The 19,563-nt window shown below is 49.2% G+C and overlaps 11 non-coding genes and 1 pseudogene across 11 annotated transcripts; all 12 read right to left on the bottom strand.

Moving 5' to 3' along the window:
* Positions 1-2,862: 2,862 nt before the first annotated feature.
* On the bottom strand, positions 2,863-2,934 carry Trnad-guc (transfer RNA aspartic acid (anticodon GUC)). The gene has a single exon. It is a non-coding gene; the product is annotated as a tRNA-Asp (tRNA).
* Positions 2,935-3,009: 75 nt separating this feature from the next.
* On the bottom strand, positions 3,010-3,081 carry Trnad-guc (transfer RNA aspartic acid (anticodon GUC)). Its single transcript has one exon. It is a non-coding gene; the product is annotated as a tRNA-Asp (tRNA).
* A 1,696-nt stretch (positions 3,082-4,777) lies between these two features.
* On the bottom strand, positions 4,778-4,849 carry Trnad-guc (transfer RNA aspartic acid (anticodon GUC)). Its single transcript has one exon. It is a non-coding gene; the product is annotated as a tRNA-Asp (tRNA).
* Positions 4,850-5,806: 957 nt separating this feature from the next.
* Trnad-guc (transfer RNA aspartic acid (anticodon GUC)) lies at positions 5,807-5,878 on the bottom strand. The gene has a single exon. It is a non-coding gene; the product is annotated as a tRNA-Asp (tRNA).
* Positions 5,879-6,829: 951 nt separating this feature from the next.
* Trnad-guc (transfer RNA aspartic acid (anticodon GUC)) lies at positions 6,830-6,901 on the bottom strand. The gene has a single exon. It is a non-coding gene; the product is annotated as a tRNA-Asp (tRNA).
* Positions 6,902-12,258: 5,357 nt separating this feature from the next.
* Positions 12,259-12,330, bottom strand: Trnad-guc (transfer RNA aspartic acid (anticodon GUC)). Its single transcript has one exon. It is a non-coding gene; the product is annotated as a tRNA-Asp (tRNA).
* Positions 12,331-12,691: 361 nt separating this feature from the next.
* Trnad-guc (transfer RNA aspartic acid (anticodon GUC)) lies at positions 12,692-12,763 on the bottom strand. Its single transcript has one exon. It is a non-coding gene; the product is annotated as a tRNA-Asp (tRNA).
* A 75-nt stretch (positions 12,764-12,838) lies between these two features.
* Trnad-guc (transfer RNA aspartic acid (anticodon GUC)) lies at positions 12,839-12,910 on the bottom strand. The gene has a single exon. It is a non-coding gene; the product is annotated as a tRNA-Asp (tRNA).
* Positions 12,911-13,426: 516 nt separating this feature from the next.
* Trnad-guc (transfer RNA aspartic acid (anticodon GUC)) lies at positions 13,427-13,498 on the bottom strand. Its single transcript has one exon. It is a non-coding gene; the product is annotated as a tRNA-Asp (tRNA).
* Positions 13,499-15,189: 1,691 nt separating this feature from the next.
* Trnaa-ggc (transfer RNA alanine (anticodon GGC)) lies at positions 15,190-15,261 on the bottom strand. The gene has a single exon. It is a non-coding gene; the product is annotated as a tRNA-Ala (tRNA).
* An 804-nt stretch (positions 15,262-16,065) lies between these two features.
* On the bottom strand, positions 16,066-16,137 carry Trnad-guc (transfer RNA aspartic acid (anticodon GUC)). The gene has a single exon. It is a non-coding gene; the product is annotated as a tRNA-Asp (tRNA).
* Positions 16,138-16,256: 119 nt separating this feature from the next.
* On the bottom strand, positions 16,257-17,755 carry LOC144175718 (uncharacterized; annotated as a pseudogene).
* Positions 17,756-19,563: the final 1,808 nt, after the last annotated feature.

The raw sequence follows: 19,563 nt of genomic DNA, 5'->3' as shown, positions 1-19,563 counted from the left end.
GTCCCTCACCTCATCTTCCAACCTTGGCATGACTGTAAGAAAGTCTCGCTCGAACTCATCAGTTTTTGGAACTGTGGGGCTAACAACTCTGTGTAATGTTCTTGAAACGCACTTTTTATGTTCTCTTTGTCACTGGTAAGCGCGCCTCGCCAATATATTTCCTCGATACCATTGCCCCTCGCGTACCGTGCTTCGTCTTTTATCGCTCGCTTTGTTGGCGCTTCACCGGCCAAAAACACTTCGGCCCTCGCCCTCACGGTCGCTCCCCGATATCTTTCTATATCGATGGCTTCTAGCTTATTTTTAATGGTTCTGATATCTTCTTTATATGCCCCAGGCATTTCGCTTTCGAGTTCTAACATGTGTTGCAGATTATTTCTGAGTTTGTTTTCCACTTCCCTCTCTTGCCGTTTAAGTACTGTCCCCCTCTCCATCGCTACCATTTTGCATTCCTGTTTGAATACCTCCCACCTTTCCCGCCAGCTGCTGATTTCGTCGTTTGTTTGTTTTTCTGCAATTTCCTGTACTCTATCCGTGAATGTGGTGTCTTGTAATAATTTTACATTAAATTTCCAAAGTTCCCAGCTGAACTTCTTACACTCCTCCCTCCTTTCCCCCAACACAAATGAAACAAGGCAGTGGTCGCTAAAAGAGACACTATCGACCGAGTAGTTCTTGCACGCCGCAGCGAGCTCGAAAGATACGTATGCACGGTCCAGCCGCGCATGGCTTATGCCCTGAAAGTGCGTGAACTTTAAAGCATTTCTGCTCCCTGCACAGTGCGCTACATCTTCTAGTTCGCAGTCTTCAAGAACTTCTGAGAGGACGCTTGCACTCTGATCGTTTGTCCGCGGCGACACATTTCTGTCTCTTCGTTCACACACACAATTAAAGTCGCCCAATAAAATTACTCTTTCTTGCAGCTTTAAATACTCAGATAACCCTTCAAAAAAAACCGTCCTATCCCGTGTAACATTTGGTGCATAGATACACACTGCACGAAATTCTAATCCACAGTAGTTGAAATCACAACACACAATCCTGCCAGTTTCGCTCGACGTAACTGTTTGTACACGAATACCAACTGAATTTTTAACCAAAATACAACACCCCCCCCCCGAAGTTCCCACAGAATGACTAACGCAAACGCTGTAGCGGCCACTAAAGGGCCTTATCATGCTCTCGGTGCTGCCTTCGCTTTCAATTTTTGTTTTTGAATGGCCATTATATCTATTTCTTTTTCGTCCATAATCCTTCGCAGCTGATATTGCTTGCGCCTAGCCCCAAGCCCTCTTACGTTTAAAGTAGAAATGCGAAGCGGCCTATTTAAAATAGCCATAATATCGAATTAAAGCACACTGAGAGCAAAATACAACGGCCAGCTCAACGAACCCTGGGCTCCAGTGTAGCGACGGCGGATATTCCGTGTGCGTTGCCGTGCCCTTGTCCGTAGACACCCCGGAGACGGCTGTTCGCTGCGCTGCACTACACGGAGAGAATCAGGGGCATTGTTCGCATTGCAGGGCCAAAACAGGGACGTTACGTTATGTGTCCGGTGGCTTCCTGGGCCGCTCCGCGTTGACGTTGGGCTTCACTTTCACCGACGCCTGTCGAGCATGCGTCGGAGCCTTCGCCGGGGGTTCGTCACCGCTCGGCTCGCCGGTGCTGGCCTGTTTTTCCTCGACATAATCCCTTGTGCGCTTTGAAGAGCCAGCAAGGACACCTGTCATCTCAACTTCTTCTTCTACCTTGCTTTTGTCCCCCTCCGACGCCAAGAGTGGTGCTTCGTTCACGCCCGCACCATCCGTGGCGATTTGGTTGCCCTGAACGTCCGAGACAACGGTGGGCGTTTCTCCTACCGCAGGTGGTTCGGCGCTCGGTGCCACGGCGGCTGCAGGTTCAGGGGGCGTTGCCTCCTTCACCGCGTCCTCGTTCTCTTCCTTGCCCTTCGAAGCGCTCTCCGCGTCTTCGGCGTCCATCACGTACTCGGACTTGTGGTCGTCGTCCCCTGGTCCGGCCACGTTCGCGTAAGTGCGGACGCACTCGCTATCACTGTGGCCGTAGCGGCGGCACCGCCCGCACCGTGGGACGCGGCACTCCCGACGAATGTGGCCACTCCGGTGGCAGCGCAAACAAAGCGGTACCCGTCCGGGCACCACGACAAGGGCCTGCTCACCAGCGATCCGTAGCTGGTGCGGGATGTCTTCTACGGTGACGCCTGTCTTCAGTCGTAGGGTGACCAGGCGTGTCGTCGAGAGCTGCGAAGTGCAGCCCGGCACACGCCAGCGGTCACGGGTCACTTCGGTGACCTTCCCGTAAAGCGACAGGGCGCCTCGCACTTCGTCGTCTGGGACGTTGTGGAGCACCCAGTGCAGCTTTAAACGTACGTCCTGGCTCCGCGGGTCGATGATTAGGCACCTCCGCCCCTTCACTTGAAGTTCGGAGGCGGCAACCAGCTTCGCAGCTGCCTCGGCGTCCTTGAACGTCACGGCCCACAGGTGGTTCATTTGATATGCGCCCAAGGCCACAACCTCGGGCAGCAAATTCAAACGCACCAGCGGGTCGCGGAAGTCTTCCACCTTGTATGGCCTGGCTTTCACGTCGGCGTGCAGAAAAATGGTGTTCAGAACAGATGGTCCGGTTGGCAAATGAGGCAGAATAACTTGGTATTCCTGGTTTCCAGAGTTATCAAAAACAGAAGACCTGGTACCGCGGGCCCGCCAAAGCCGCCCCTTGAACGGAGCTCGCCATCCTGCGTCCGCACTGCGCAGCGGCCGGACATACTAACGAGGAGAGATGAATGGGAAGAGCGTAGAGGTCAACCAACACTACTCTACTATTATTTAGCGGAAAAAGAAAACACTCCCCGTCGGGGAATCGAACCCCGGTCTTCCGCGTGACAGGCGGGGATACTGGCCACTATACTAACGAGGAGAGATGAATGGGAAGAGCGCAGAGATCGCCAAACTCTACCCTACTATTACTTACAGGAAAAAGTAAAACAAAAAACTCCCCATCGGGGAATCGAACCCCGGTCTCCCGCGTGACAGGCGGGGATACTGGCCACTATACTAACGAGGAGAGATGAATGGGAGGAGCGTAGAGGTCGCCAAACTCTACTCTACTATTATTTACCACAAAAAGAAAAAGAAAAAGAAAACAATCCCCGTCGGGGAATCGAACCGCGGTCTTCCGCGTGACAGGCGGGGATACTGGCCACTATACTAACGACGAGAGATGAATGGGAAGAGCGCAAGGATCGCCAAACTCTACCCTACTATTACTTACAGAAAAAAGTAAAACAAAACACTCCCCATCGCGGAATCGAACCCCGGTCTCCCGCGTGACAGGCGGGGATACTGGCCACTATACTAACGAGGAGAGATGAGTGGGAAGAGCGCAGAGATCGCCAAACTCTACCCTACTATTACTTACAGGAAAAAGTAATAGACAACACTCCCCGTCGGGGAATCGAACCCCGGTCTCCCGCGTGACAGGCGGGGATACTGGCCACTATACTAAAGAAGAGAGGTGAAAGGGAAGAGCGTAGAGATCACCAAACTCTACTCTACTATTACTTACCAGAAAAAGAAAAAGAAAACACTCCCCATCGGGGAATCGAACCTCGGTCTCCCGCTTGACAGGCAGGGATACTGGCCACTATACTAACGAGGAGAGATGAATGGGAGAGCGCAGAGATCGCCAAACTCTACCCTACTATTACTTACAGGAAAAAGTAAAAGAAAACACTCCCCATCAGGAAATCGAACCCCTGTCTCCCGCGTGACAGGCGGGGATACTGGCCACTATACTAACGAGGAGAAATGAATGGGAAGAGCGTAGAGATCGCCAAACTCTACTCTACTATTACTTACAGGAAAAAGTAAAAGAAAACACTCCCCGTCGGGGAATCGAACCCCAGTCTCTCGCGTGACAGGCGGGGATACTGGCCACTATACTAACGAGAAGAGATGAATGGGAAGAGCGCAGAGATCGCCAAACTCTACTCTACTATTATTTACAGGAAAAAGTAAAAGAAAACACTCCCCGTCGGGGAATCGAACCGCGGTCTCCCGCGTGACAGGCGGGCATTTTGGCCACTATACCAACGAGGAGAGATGAATGGGAAGAGCGCAGAGATCGCCAAACTCTACCCTACTATAACTTACAGGAAAAAGTAAAAGAAAACACTCCCCGTCGGGGAATCGAACCCCAGTCTCCCGCGTGACAGGCGGGGATACCGGCCACTATACTAACGCGGAGAGATGAATGGGAAGAGCGTAGAGGTCGCCAATCTCTACTTTACTATTACTTACAGGAAAAGGTAAAAGAAAAAACTCCCCATTGGGGAATCGAACCCCGGTCTCCCGCGTGACAGGCGGGGATACCGGCCACTATACTAACGAGGAGAGATAAATGGGAAGAGCGTAGAGGTCGCCAAACTCTACTCTACTATTACTTACCAGAAAAAGAAAAAGGAAACACTCCCCGTCGGGGAATGAACCCCGGTCTCCCGAGTGACAGGCGGGGATACTGACCACTATACTAACGAGAAGAGATGAATGGGAAGAGCGCAGATATCGCGACACTCTACCCTAATATTACTTACAGGAAAAAGTAAAAGGAAACACTCCCCGTCTGGGAATCGAACCCCGGTCTCCCGCGTGACAGGCGGGGATACTGGCCACTATACTAACGAGGAGAGATGAATGGGAAGAGCGCAGAGATCGCCAAACTCTACCCTACTATTACTTACAGGAAAAAGTAAAAGACAACACTCCCCGTCGGGGAATCGAACCCCGGTCTCCCGCGTGACAGGCGGGGATACTGGCCACTATACTAACGAAGAGAGGTGAAAGGCAAGAGCGTAGAGATCACCAAACTCTACTCTACTATTACTTACCAGAAAAAGTAAAAGAAAACACTCCCCGTCGGGGAATCGAACCCCAGTCTCCCGCGTGACAGGCGTCGATACTGGCCACTATACTAACGAAGAGAGATGAATGGGTAGAGCGCAGAGATCGCCAAACTCTACCCTACTATTACTTACAGGAAAAAGTAAAAGAAAACACTCCCCGTCGGGGAATCGAACCGCGGTCTCCCGCGTGACAGGCGGGCATTCTGGCCACTATACCAACGAGGAGAGATGAATGGGAAGAGCGCAGAGATCGCCAAACTCTACCCTACTATAACTTACAGGAAAAAGTAAAAGAAAACACTCCCCGTCGGGGAATCGAACCCCAGTCTCCCGCGTGACAGGCGGGGATACCGGCCACTATACTAACGAGGAGAGATGAATGGGAAGAGCGTAGAGGTCGCCAATCCTTACTTTACTATTACTTACAGGAAAAAGTAAAAGAAAAAACTCCCCGTCGGGGAATCGAACCCCAGTCTCCCGCGTGACAGGCGGGGATACCGGCCACTATACTAACGAGGAGAGATAAAGGGGAAGAGCGTAGAGGTCGCCAAACTCTACTCTACTATTACTTACCAGAAAAAGAAAAAGAAAACACTCCCCAGGGGGTAATAGAACCCCGGTCTCCCGCGTGACAGGCGGGGCTACTGACCACTATACTAACGAGGAGAGATGAATGGGAAGAGCGCAGAGATCGCGACACTCTACCCTAATATTACTTACAGGAAAAAGTAAAAGAAAAAACTCCCCGTCTGGGAATCGAACCCCGGTCTCCCGCGTGACAGGCGGGGATACTGGCCACTATACTAACGAAGAGAGATGAATGGGAAGAGCGCAGAGATCGCCAAACTCTACCCTACTATTACTTACAGGAAAAAGTAAAAGAAAACACTCCCCGTCGGGGAATCGAACCCCAGTCTCCCGCATGACAGGCGGGAATACTGGCCACTATACTAACGAGGAGAGATGAATGGGAAGAGCGTAGAGGTCACCAAACTCTACTCTACTATTTTTTACCGGAAAAAGAAAACACTCTCCGTCGGGGAATCGAACCCCGGTCTCCCGCGTGACAGGCGGGGATACTGGCCACTATACTAACGATGAGAGATGAATGGGAAGAGCGCAGAGATCGCCAAACTCTACTCTACTATTACTTACAGGAAAAAGTAAAAGAAAACACTCCCCGTCGGGGAATCGAACCCCGGTCTCCCGCGTGACAGGCGTCGATACTGGCCACTATACTAACGAGGAGAGATAAATGGGAAGAGCGCAGAGATTGCGAAACTCTACCCTACTATTACTTACCGGAAAAAGTAAAAGAAAACACTCCCCGTCGGGGAATCGAACCCCAGACTCCCGCGTGACAGGCTTGGATATTGGCCACTATACTAACGAGGACAGGTGAAAGGGAAGAGCGTAGAGATCGCCAAACTCTACTCTACTATTACTTACCAGAAAAAGAAAAAGAAAACACTCCCCATCGGGGAATCGAACCCCGGTCTCCCGCGTGACAGGCAGGGATACTGGCCACTATACTAACGAGGGGAGACGAATGGGAAGAGCACAGAGGTCGCCAAACTCTAGCCTACTATTACTTACAGGAAAAAGTAAAAGAAAACACTCCCCGTCGGGGAATCGAACCCCGGTCTCCCGCGTGACAGGTGGGGTTACTGGCCAATATACTAACGAGGAGAGATGAATGGGAAGAGCGGAGAGATCGCCAAACTCTACCCTACTATTACTTACAGGAAAAAGTAAAAGAAAACACTCCCCGTCTGGGAATCGAACCCCGGTCTCCCGCGTGACAGGCGAGGATACTGTCCACTATACTAACGAGGAGAGATGAATGGGAAGAGTGCAGATATCGCCAAACACTACCCTTCTATTACTTACAGGAAAAAGTAAAAGGAAACACTCCCCGTCGGGGAATCGAACCCCGGTCTCCCGCGTGACAGGCGGGGATACTGGCCACTATACTAACGAGGAGACATGAATGGGAAGAGTGCAGAGATCGCCAAACTCTACCCTACTATTACTTACAGGAAAAAGTAAAAGAAAACACTCCCCGTCGTGGAATCGAATCCCGGTCTCCCGCGTGACAGGCGGGGATACTGACCACTATACTAACGAGGAGCGATGAATGGGAAGAGCGCAGAGATCTCCAAACTCTACTTTACTATTACTTACAGGAAATAGTAAAAGAAAACACTCCCCGTCGGTGAATCGAACCCCGGTCTCCCGCGTGACAGGCGGGGATACCGGCCACTATACTAACGAGGACAGATGAATGGGAAGAGCGTAGAGGTCGCCAATCTCTACTTTACTATTACTTACAGGAAAAAGTAAAAGAAAACACTCCCCGTCGGGCAATCGAACCCCGGTCTCCCGCGTGACAGGCGGGGATACCAGCCACTATACTAACGAGGAGAGATGAATTTTTTTTTTTCTTTATTGCCGTTTGGGCACAACAAAACAAGTACTACACAATCAGCCCTCAGGGCTGAGAAAAGAAAGGAACATACAAAGAAACCGCCGAGCTTTTAGCTGGCGGTTACGCTTTTGTGAACTTTCAATACAGCTAGTTCGTTCATAACAGTGATCACATCATCATCATACTCCAGCTTAACAAAAACTTCCCGCAGTTTACACACGTGCTCTAAAAAGTGGTTGCCCACCGATTTTGCATTGACATCTGCATTTCTCACATCCATTCTGCTTCTCCAAATGCTATGTAAACGCAGAAGGAAAAACAAATCGTATGGTAAAACATCAGGTTTCACATCAAGGAAGCGGATTCCTCGAGCCGTTATCGGAAGGTCTTTTTTTAGGGTACGCTGCAAGACATCCCAAAAGAAAACGGCGTCCCAACAGTCGATGAATACGTGTTCAACATTTTCTGGTTTTTTACACAATGAACATTCGGCACCCCACGGCAAAAATAAACCCTTCTCTAACATCCATGTTTTAACTGGGAGTGTATTACAATGCAGTTTAAAAAAGAACGTTTTCACAGCCCCAGGCACTGGCATTTTCTTTACTCTCCGTAGTACATCTTGTCCGGAGCCGACTTTATACAACGATCTATACATCGGCTCTGGGAACAGACAATCGATAATGTCACAGGAGAGTTTTTTGCGGTTCACTGCTGCCAAAAATTCAGCAGAAAAACGAGTCATTAAAAAACGACAACTGAAAACAACTTCTCTCAAAAAGAGGCTAACCGAGTAACGGGTCACATTCGCTGACGACACTACAAAGTTGGGTAAAGCGCTTGCGAGCGTATGCTGCAAGAAAGTACGGATAAACGGGTCCTCCTGATCTCTTAGGAACAAGAAACGGGAAACAAGTTGTCTCACAAATAGATGTGGGAGTGACAGCCCTCCCTGCTGTACTTTTCTAAACAAGTTGCTCCTACTCGTCCTCTCAAAAGCTGATTGCCAGACAAAGACCGCGAAAATGCGGTGAAACTTTTGAACATTTAGTCGAGCGCAAGAGAGGGCCTGCATAATATACCAAAGTTTTGAGACCAGGAAGACATTGCAAACTGTTGCGCGCGCAAAGATAGGCTACGGCCTTCCCACTTTGCCGTTTGCGCACGCATTGTTTGAGCTCGTTCAGCCCAGTACCCGTTACTATCTCGATAATTCCTTAAGGGTACTCCGAGATAAGATGCCGGTTTTGTTGACCATGAGATGCTGTTAAAGACACGTGGGGTTACGATCCACTCACCGTGCCATAGCCCAACACACTTTTTAAGGTTGACTGCGCTTCCCGTCATATCGCAAAATTCTTGCGTAATGATCATTGCATTACTAACACTCTCTTGGTTATTACAAAAAAAAACGAGGTCATCGGCGTAAGCCATTACTTTAACTTCACAGGATTCAAGGCAAAAACCTTGCACTAGAGGACTTTGGTTGATTTTTACACACAAAGGTTCAAGGTAAAGCGCAAACAGGAGTGACGACAGGGCACAGCCCTGACGCACTGACGCATGCACATCGACAGGAGAGGTCAGGTTCCCGTTAATAATGAATTTAGTTGTGCACTGCCGGTAGGCCATTTTAACGCCGTCTAGAATTGTTTTGCCCATTCCTACATGTTCGAGTATTTTGAAAAGGACGTCATGACACACCTTGTCAAACGCCTTTTCAAAGTCTACCTGCAACATGGCAACTTTTCGGAAATCCATGTCACAAGTTTCCAATATACTTCGTGCTATGTGAATGTTAGTAAAGATGCTCCTTCCCTTAATACCGCATGTTTGATGCGGTCCCACAAGATTCTTAATGACAGTCTGGAATCTCTTAGCTAAAATCTTCATGAAAACCTTGTAGTCAGTGTTAGTTAAGGTAATTGGCCTGTACCCGGTGACACTAGCAAGCACTTCTGTGTCGTCGCTTTTGGGTATGAGGATCGTGTGTGCTTTCGAGAAAGTAGGGGGAAGGGCCCCTCTTTGTAGAGATACCATGAAAACATTGTGCAAGGCAGGTGCCAGGACAGACTTAAACGTTTTATAAAAGGCCGAACCTAGCCCGTCGGGTCCCGGAGATTTACCATTGTTTAAGTTATCTATTGCTTCTTCAACTTCTTTTAGTCTTATGGGGCTTTCCAATTGTTCTGTTATGTCCTCATCAAGACGGGGCAACAAATTTAGGAAGGACCGCTCGAATCCCTCCTTCGGGGACTTGTAGGAAAATAGGTTCTGGTAGTGCTGTACAAAGGCTTTTTCAATATCTGGCTGTTCTTGCATTTCTACGCCATCATAGATAACTCTGCTAATTTCCTTCTTTTTAGCATGTCGCTTTTCATCTGCCCATGACCGCTTCGTGGGCGCTTCCCCGGCTAACAGTCTTTCGGCACGAGCCCTTATTGCAGCGCCTTTATACTTTTCCACCTCTATGCTTTCCAGTTTCGATTTGACATTACGGATATCATCACAAAACAACCCTGGCGCCTTTTCCTCCTCAGCCGTTAGCAAGAGTAACAAATTTCGTAGTTCCCTTTCCTCCTTCCTTACTTTAAGTTTTATTTCTGTTGATCGCTCGATAGCTATCAACTTTACATCTTGTTTAAAACGCTCCCAACGCTCGATACAGTTGCTGTCATCGGCCTTATCTAAATCGCCACTCATCGTTGCTACCGAGTCGCGAAACTGGTTATCATTCAGAAGTTTATCGTTAAGCTTCCATAGTTCCCAGTTAAATTTAACACGACACTCTTGTTTTTGCCCCACCCACACAGATACCAGGCAATGGTCAGAGTAGGAAACGGGTTCTACCACGTAATTGTTACAAACCGGAGCAAGCTGCGATGACACATATATTCTATCAAGACGTGCATGGCTTTTTCCTTGATAGTGGGTGAATTTCCTACTACTCGAAGTGTGCACTAGAGACGCAGCATCTTCCAAACACAAGCTGCTCAAGGCATCATTTAAGAAGAGTGCACTGGGGTCAAAAGGAGCGTTTTCATTTGAACGGTCATCCTGGCTACACACACAATTGAAGTCTCCCATGAAGAAAATCGGCCGGTCACATTCCAGCATCTCAAGGACACTTTAAAAAAAATACGCCTCTGTTTAGGCACCGTAGGCGCGTACACACAAACCGCTCTGTACGGCTGCTCCCCATAACGAAAATCGCAGCAAACAAAACGCCCCCCTAACCATGATGTAACACTTTCTACGACACATGTAGGTTCTTTTTTAACAAATATAACACAACCGCCAGCTGTTCCAACCGCATGACTCACGCATGCGTAATACCCTTCAAGAAATGGTTGCACCATGGTGTTTGTATGTTCCTCTCGCTCAACCTTTGTCTCTTGGACTGCCAGAACGTTAATTTGCCTTTGCTCCAGTACATTTCGCAGCTGCATTTGTCGCTTCTTCGAGCCTAATCCTCTGACGTTAAGAGTTGCTACATGGAGGGGCGTAGAAACGAACATTGTTGAGCGAAAAAAAAGGGGGTTCATACTCCCACCACCGTGCTTACATTCGCGAAGCCGTTATTTCCGCTGGGTGCGAGGTGCTGACAGAGACCGGTTATCGCGGGTCAAAAACTTGCCTTTCTTGCTGGCCGCTTTCGCCCATTCCCGCTCCAGCTGCGTCAGTCGCTGCTCGTCGCTCGGGCCAGTTTCTCGTCGACGTTTCTGCAACGCGGTTTCCAAGTTGTTTGCAGGCGGGTTTGTAGTTTCGTCGGCTGTTCGGTAGCCGTCACTTTTCTGGGTCAGCGTTGAGTTCCCAGAGTGCTGGCTTTCGGTGTCGTCATCCTTGTCTTCAACTGGTAGGTCATTGGTAGTGGTCTTATCCTCGTCCCGAGCAGGGGCGCTCGTCGAGAGAGTGTCGCCGTAAATAGTTTTCGAGGTTGTTTCATGATCCTTAGTGGCGCTCCCACTTCCGCCTTCCCTGTTTTCGGGGGGCGGATCCGCGGTGTTCGTGACGCCATTCACCTCGGTTTCTTGGAGTTCAGGCGCCACAGACGTAGACCCTGCTGCTGCCTCCGCCTCCTCTTCATCCATGAGGTGAGGGCTGACGTCAGGTTCGCCGGCCCTCCCGGTGACTTTTGCATTGGTCGGCACACACTCTTGCCCCAGGTGCCCGAAAGCTTTGCACTTGAAACAACGCGGGGTTCGGCAGTCTCTACGAATGTGCCCCCTCCGACGACACCGCAGGCATTGTGGCGCTCGCCCAGGCACGACGACCAAAACTGAACCGCCGTAAAACTTCAGCAGGTGAGGCAAGTCGTCCGGGGTGAGGTCGTCACGCAATGTCATGCGAACGAGTCGCGTCGTCGACTCTGCGGCCTCGAAACCTGACGCCCCCCAAGAATCCTGTCGCACATCTTTCACGTCACCGTAGTCCTCAAACATTCTGCGTATATCCGAGTCCGCGACGTGAAAGGGCACCCAATGAAGCTTGACAATCACATCTTGCTTGATGGGGTCAATAACAGCGCAAAAACGCCCCTTGACTTGAAGTCCGCCGGTGTCTAGAAGTCGTTGCCGCGCCTCGGGTGTCCGAATCTTGATAAGCCAAACGTGGCCCATTTGATACGGGCCGATACCGGAGATGTCCTGAAGCACGCCCAACTGAAGGAACGGCGTGCGGAAGTCATCTATCCGGTATGGTCTTCCACCGAGGTCGCAGTGCAGCACAAGGCAATTCTTCATTGAGTCCTCCGAAGGGATAGTTGGAAGTAGCATCCTGTAGCCCGAGGGCACACCGGTAACCCGGTCACCGCGGCCGAACATAGCCGCTGAAAGGAGAGATGAATGGGAAGAGCGTAGAGGTCGCCAAACTCTACTCTACTATTACTTACCAGAAAAAGAAAAAGAAAACACTCCCCGTCGGGGAATCGAACCCCGGTCTCCCGCGTGACAGGCGGGGATACTGACCACTATACTAACGAGGAGAGATGAATGGGAAGAGCACAGAGATCGCCAAACTCTACCCTAATATTACTTACAGGAAAAAGTAAAAGAAAACACTCCCCGTCGGGGAATCGAACCCGGTCTCCCGCGTGACAGGCGGGGATACTGGCCACTATACTAACGAGGAGAGATGAATGGGAAGAGCGCAGAGATCGCCAAACTCTACCCTACTATTACTTACAGGAAAAAGTAAAAGAAAACACTCCCCGTCCGGGAATCGAACCCCGGTCTTCCGCGTGACAAGCGGGGATACTGACACTATACTAACGAGGAGAGATGAATGGGAAGAGCGTAGAGGTCGCCAAACACTACTCTACTATTATTTACCGGAAAAAGAAAACACTCCCCGTCGGGGAATCGAACCCCGGTCTCCCGCGTGACAGGCGGGGATACTGGCCACTATACTAACGAGGAGAGATGAATGGGAAGAGCGCAGAGATCGCCAAACTCTACCCTACTATTACTTACAGGAAAAAGTAAAACAAAACACTCCCCGTCGGGGAATCGAACCCCGGCCTCCCGCGTGACAGGCGGGGTTACTGGCCACTATACTAACGAGGAGAGATGAATGGGAAGAGCGTAGAGGTCGCCAAACTCTACTCTACTATTATTTACCACAAAAATAAAAAGAAAAAGAAAACAATCCCCATCGGAGAATCGAACCGCGGTCTCCCGCGTGACAGGCGGGGATACTGGCCACTATACTAACGAGGAGAGATAAGTGGGAAGAGTGCAGATATCGCCAAACTCTACCCTTCTATTACTTACAGGAAAAAGTAAAAGGTAACACCCCCCGTCTGGGAATCGAACCCCGGTCTCCCACGTGACAGGCGGGGATACTGACCACTACACTAATGAGGAGAGATGAATGGGAAGAGCGCAGAGATCGCCAAACTCTACCCTACTATTACTTACAGGAAAAAGTAAAAGAAAACACTCCCCGTCCGCGAATCGAACCCCGGTCTCCCGCGTGACAAGCGGGGATACTGGCCACTATACTAACGAGGAGAGATGAATGGGAAGAGCGTAGAGGTCGCCAAACACTACTCTACTATTATTTACCGGAAAAAGAAAACACTCCCCGTCGGGGAATCGAACCCCGGTCTCCCGCGTGACAGGCGGGGATACTGGCCACTATACTAACGAGGAGAGATGAATGGGAAGAGCGCAGAGATCGCCAAACTCTACCCTACTACAGGAAAAAGTAAAACAAAACACTCCCCGTCGCAGAGTCGAACCCCGGGCTCCCGCGCGACAGGCGGGGATACTGGCCACTATACTAACGAGGAGAGATGAATGGGAAGAGCGTAGAGGTCGCCAAACTCTACTCTACTATTATTTACCACAAAAATAAAAAGAAAAAGAAAACAATCCCCGCCGGGGAATCGAACCGCGGTTTCCCGCGTGACAGGCGGGGATCATGGCCACTATACTAACGAGGAGAGATGAATGGGAAGAGCGCAGAGATCGCCAAACTCTACCCTACTATTACTTACAGGAAAAAGTAAAAGAACACACCCCCCGTCGGGGAATCGAACCCCGGTCTCCCGCGTGACAGGCGGGGATACTGGCCACTATACTAACGAAGAGAGATGGAAGGGAAGAGCGTAGAGATCGCCAAACTCTACTCTACTATTACTTACCAGAAAAAGAAAAAGAAAACACTCCCCATCGGCGAATCGAACCCCGGTCTCCCGCGTGACAGGCAGGGATACTGGCCACTATACTAACGAGGAGAGACGAATGGGAAGAGCACAGAGGTCGCCAAACTCTACCCTACTATTACTTACAGGAAAAAGTAAAAGAAAACACTCCCCGTCAGGAAATCGAACCCCTGTCTCCCGCGTGATAGGCGGGGATACTGGCCACTATACTAACGAGGAGAGATTAATATGAAGAGCGTAGAGATCGCCAAACTCTACTCTACTTTTACTTACAGGAAAAAGTAAAAGAAAACACTCCCTGTCGGGGAATCGAACCCCGGTCTCCCGCGTGACAGGCGGGGATCATGGCCACTATACTAACGAGTAGAGATGAATGGGAAGAGCGCAGAGATCGCCAAAATCTAGCCTACTATTACTTACAGGAAAAAGTAAAAGAAAACACTCCCCGTCGGGGAATCGAACCCCGGTCTCCCGCGTGACAGGTGGGGTTACTGGCCACTATACTAACGAGGAGAGATGAATGGGAAGAGCGGAGAGATCGCCAAACTCTACCCTACTATTACTTACAGGAAAAAGTAAAAGAAAACACTCCCCGTCGGGGAATCGAACCCCAGTCTCCCGCGTGACAGGCGAGGATACTGGCCACTATACTAACAAGGGGAGGTGAAAGGGAAGAGCGTAGGGATCGCCAAACTCTACTCTACTATTACTTACCAGAAAAAGAAAAAGAAAAAACTCCCCATCGGGGAATCGAACCCCGGTCTCCCGCGTGACAGGCGAGGATACTGGCCACTATACTAACGATGAAAGATGAATGGGAAGAGCGGAGAGATCGCCAAACTCTACCCTACTATTACTTACAGGAAAAAGCAAAAGAAAACACTCCCCGTCGGGGAATCGAACCCTGGTCTCCCGTGTGATGGGCGGGGATGCTGGCCACTATACTAACGAGGAAAGATGAATGGGAAGAGCACAGAGATTGCGAAACTCTACCCTACTATTACTTACCGGAAAAAGTAAAAAAAAACACTCCCCGTCGGGGAATCGAACCCCGGTCTCCCGCGTGACAGGCGGGGATACTGGCTACCATACTAACGAGGAGAGATGAATTGGAAGAGCGCAGAGATCGCCAAACTCTACCCTACTATTACTTACAGGAAAAAGTAAAAGAAAACACTCCCCGTCGGGGAATCGAACCCCAGTCTCCCGCGTGCCAGGCGGGGATACTGGCCACTATACTAACGAGGAGAGATGAATGGGAAGAGCGTAGAGGTCACCAAACTCTACTCTACTATTTTTTACCGGAAAAAGAAAACACTCTCCGTCGGGGAATCGAACCCCGGTCTCCCGCGTGACAGGTGGGGATACTGGCCACTATACTAACGAGGAGAGATGAATGGGAAGAGCGCAGAGATCGCCAAACTCTACTCCACTTTTACTTACAGGAAAACGTAAAAGAAAACACTCCCCGTCGGGGAATCGAACCCCGGTCTCCCGCGTGACAGGCGGGGATACCGGCCACTATACTAACGAGGAGAGATGAATGGGAAGAGCGTAGAGGTCGCCAAACTCTACTCTACTATTATTTACCAGAAAAAGAAAAAGAAAACACTCCCAATCGGGGAATCGCACCCCGGTCTCCCACGTGACAGGCGGGGATACTAGCCACTATACTAACGAGGAGAGATGAATGGGAAGAGCGCAGAGATCGCCAAACTCTAGCCTACTATTACTTACAGAAAAAAGTAAAAGAAGACACTCCCCGTCGGGGAATCGAACCCCGGTCTCCCGCGTGACAGGTGGGGTTACTGGCCACTATACTAACGAGGAGAGATGAATGGGAAGAGCGGAGAGATCGCCAAACTCTACCCTACTATTACTTACAGGAAAAAGTAAAAGAAAACACTCCCCGTCGGGGAATCGAACCGCAGTCTCCCGCGTGACAGGCGGGGATACTGGCCACTATACTAACGATGAAAGATGAATGGGAAGAGCGCAGAGATTGCGAAACTCTACCCTACTATTACTTACAGGAAAAAGTAAAAAAAAACACTCCCCGTCGGGGAATCGAACCCCGGTCTCCCGCGTGACAGGCGGGGATACTGGCCACTATACTAACGAGGAGAGTTTTTTTTTTCTTTATTGCCGGGTTTCAACTCAAACCATAACAGAAGCCACACAACACAGTATTCACTACATTACAATGCTAAATTGCCAGCCCACGGCTCCTTAGTGCTAGCGGGTTAAAATCTCTTGAGATTCACCAAGGCTTCTAGGGCCCATAACCATTCAGGTTGTTCGGTCTGGGCTTTATATACATCTCTAACAAATACAATGCTCTCAATAAAGTACTCTCTCGCAGGGCGTGCATTGGGGTCTGCATGCCGTACAGCTATTCGAGTCTTCCACACACTATGCAGGCTTAAAGCCATAAACATGTCATATGGCACCCCTTCAGCGTTGTCAGTCGGCAAGAATCGTATGCCGTAAGGCGTGACAGGTAGGGACTTTTTAAAGTGCGCTGGAGAATGTCCCAGTGAAATACAGCATCTTCACAATCTAAAAAAATGTGCTCCACCGTCTCCGGTTTTCTACACACGCGACAGTTAATACCTGAAGGGACAAAAAAGCCTTTTTCTTCCAGCCAAGGCATCACAGTCAATGTGTTAGTGTGGAGCTGAAAAAAGAACGTTTTTACCGATGACCGTACTGGCATAGCCTTGACTCTTTTCAATACGTCTTTGCCGGACCCTGAAGAGTACATTGATCGGTACATAGGCGTCGGCATTGTAATATCGACCAAGTCTTTGTACAATTTCTTACGTGTTACAGCCGTCAAATAGTCCTTCGAGAACCGTACTTTTAGAAAATTAAAGGCCCAGACCACCTCCCGCAGGAATCCTCGCACACTTGCTCCTCTTGTGTGATCCGCCGACACGTCAAAGTCCGGCAAGGCATCTCGAAGTCGCACTTGCAACACTGTACGCAGAAAATGGTCACGTTGATCTCTCAAGAAAATAAACCTTGAGACGACTTGTCTCAAGAAAAGATGAGTGAGACCAACCCCGCCAGTCCTAACTGAGCGAAACAAGTTTGTGCGGCTCGTCCGTTCCCACATAGAGCCCCAAACAAAGACAGCAAACACTCGGTGTAGTTTTTGTACGCTTACACGCGACATACATAAGGCCTGCAGGACGTACCAGATCTTTGCCACAAGAAATAAATTACAAACGGTAGCTCGCGAAAATATCGACAGGTCGTGTCCGCCCCACTTGGACGTTTTGTCTTTGACACATTGAATTTCTTCCGCCCAGTATTGTGACGTGTCTTGGTAGTGCTCGAGTGGTACGCCTAGGTATTTCACTGGCGTGTCGGTCCACTGAATGTTTCCAAATAAATTCGGCTTAGAACCCCACTTTCCATGCCAAAACCCGATACATTTGTTCCAGTTTATCGCACTGCCAGTGGTTTTGCAGAACGTTGTTGCGTCCTTAACAGCCGCGTTTATACTTTCTGTGTCAGCACAGATAACCACGATGTCATCCGCATACGTGAGGATTTTTAGTTCACTTTCGTGCAGCTTAAAACCGTGAATTGCATTATTGTGGATGATTTTTAAACAGAAGGGTTCGAGGTAGATTGCGAAAAGCAGGGGCGCCAGGGGACAGCCTTGCTTGACGGAGCATCGTATCGGAAAACTGGCAGTTACATTCTTGTTTACAATTAAACTGGCCTCACACATTGAGTAGCTCATTTTCACCCCTTCTAAGAGGACAGATCCTACATTGACATGCCCCAAAATATCGAAGAGTATCTCATGGGATACCCGGTCGAAAGCCTTTTCTAAATCCAATTGCAAAATAGCGGCCTTCCCCCCTAATGCGTCTACACATTCTAATATGCTTCTTAAGACATGGATGTTGGTCGTAATTGATCTCCCCTTAATCCCACACGTTTGATGTGAACCTACAATGTATTTTATAACGGTCTGTAATCTCTTTCCTAATACTTTCATTAAAATTTTGTAGTCCACGTTTGTGAGACTAATGGGGCGGTAAGCCGTGACTGATAATAGTGCAGTGGTCTCTTCTGATTTGGGAATCAAGACAACGTGAGATTTCTTGAAAGACGTGGGCAGCTGTTTTATTTCGTATGCTTTCTTAACTACTCCATATAGGGCCATTGCTACTTCGCATTTAAAAGCTTTATAAAAACAAGCTCCTAAACCGTCGGGTCCGGGCGATTTCCCCTGGGTCAACTCATCAATAGCACATTCAATTTCCGAAAGGCTGATGGGGGCTTCCAGGTTGGCTTTGATTTCCGCGTCTAACTTTGGCATCAGCGGAAGAAAGTTAGTTGCAAAACCCTCTTCGGTACTGTGCGCCTGTCCCAGAAAATCCCGATAGTGTTCATAAAAGGCTTGTTCTATCTTCTCACCTTCATGTACTATCTCGCCACGGTAGCTTATCGCTGTTATTTCGTTGCGCTTGGCGTATCTTTTTTCCTCTCCCAACGAGCGTTTCGTGGGCCTTTCGCCAAGCCATAATCGTTCAGTGCGTGCTAGTATTATGGCCCCTCTGTATCTTTCTGCGTCCAGAAGTTCTAGTTCTCTTTTAACTTCCCTTATGCCGTCTTTACACTTGCCCGGTTTCTGCGCTTCCATGCTTACAAGAAACTGGAGTTGGCCTTGCAACTGTTTTTCTTTTTCCTTTTCCTTCTGATGCAATATACTAGCCCTTTCTATCGCGTTAATTTTGACCTCTTGCTTGAAGTTTTCCCAGAGAAGAAAGGCGTCATGTGGATCTCCGTCAAGCAGTTTTCCTAACATGTCTTTTATCCCGTTTACGAATAAATCATCCTGCAGTAACTTCGCATTTAATTTCCATAGCTCCCATTTAAATGAACTATGTCTTTTCTTTCGTCCTATGCACAAAGTGACAAGACTGTGGTCGGTGAAACTAACGGGCTTAACGTCATAGGTATCGCAGGCGGGTACTAGTTCGGCGGAGATGTATATTCGGTCTAATCTGGCGTGACTGATGCCTTGAAAATGTGTATACTGCGTCGTAGTTGCTCCCGCAAATATACACCCTGCATCTTCCAAATTTCTTTCTTGCATCATCGTAGTTAGCAACAATGAACTCGCGTCTCGAACCCGCGCCTTTGACGCTCTGTCCTCCGCTCTACAAACACAGTTAAAATCGCCCAATAACACTAGCATTCTTGGGCAGTCCAAGTAACATTCTAAGCCTTGAAAAAATTGCTTCCGTTCGTATTCCGCATTTGAAGCATACACACATATAACCCTCCATTTTGTTTCAGATATGGTGAAATCACACACTATCGTGCGGCCCAAGGCACATGATATTACATTTTCAACTTCAATGCCGATGGAATTTTTGAGAAGTAAGGCACAGCCACCTGATGTGCCTACGGCGTGGGAAACACAAACATGGTAGCACGCTTTGAAGGGTAACACCATGCGATCCGTCTGCTCCTGGCTTTCAATTTTGGTTTCTTGGACGGCGACAACATCCAAGCTATGTTCCG

Source organism: Haemaphysalis longicornis, unplaced genomic scaffold (genome assembly GCF_048455015.1).
Source record: "Haemaphysalis longicornis isolate Haplotype H1 unplaced genomic scaffold, Haemaphysalis longicornis Haplotype H1 scaffold_3, whole genome shotgun sequence".
Taxonomy (NCBI): domain Eukaryota; kingdom Metazoa; phylum Arthropoda; class Arachnida; order Ixodida; family Ixodidae; genus Haemaphysalis; species Haemaphysalis longicornis.
This window is presented reverse-complemented; position numbering and strand designations above follow the sequence as displayed.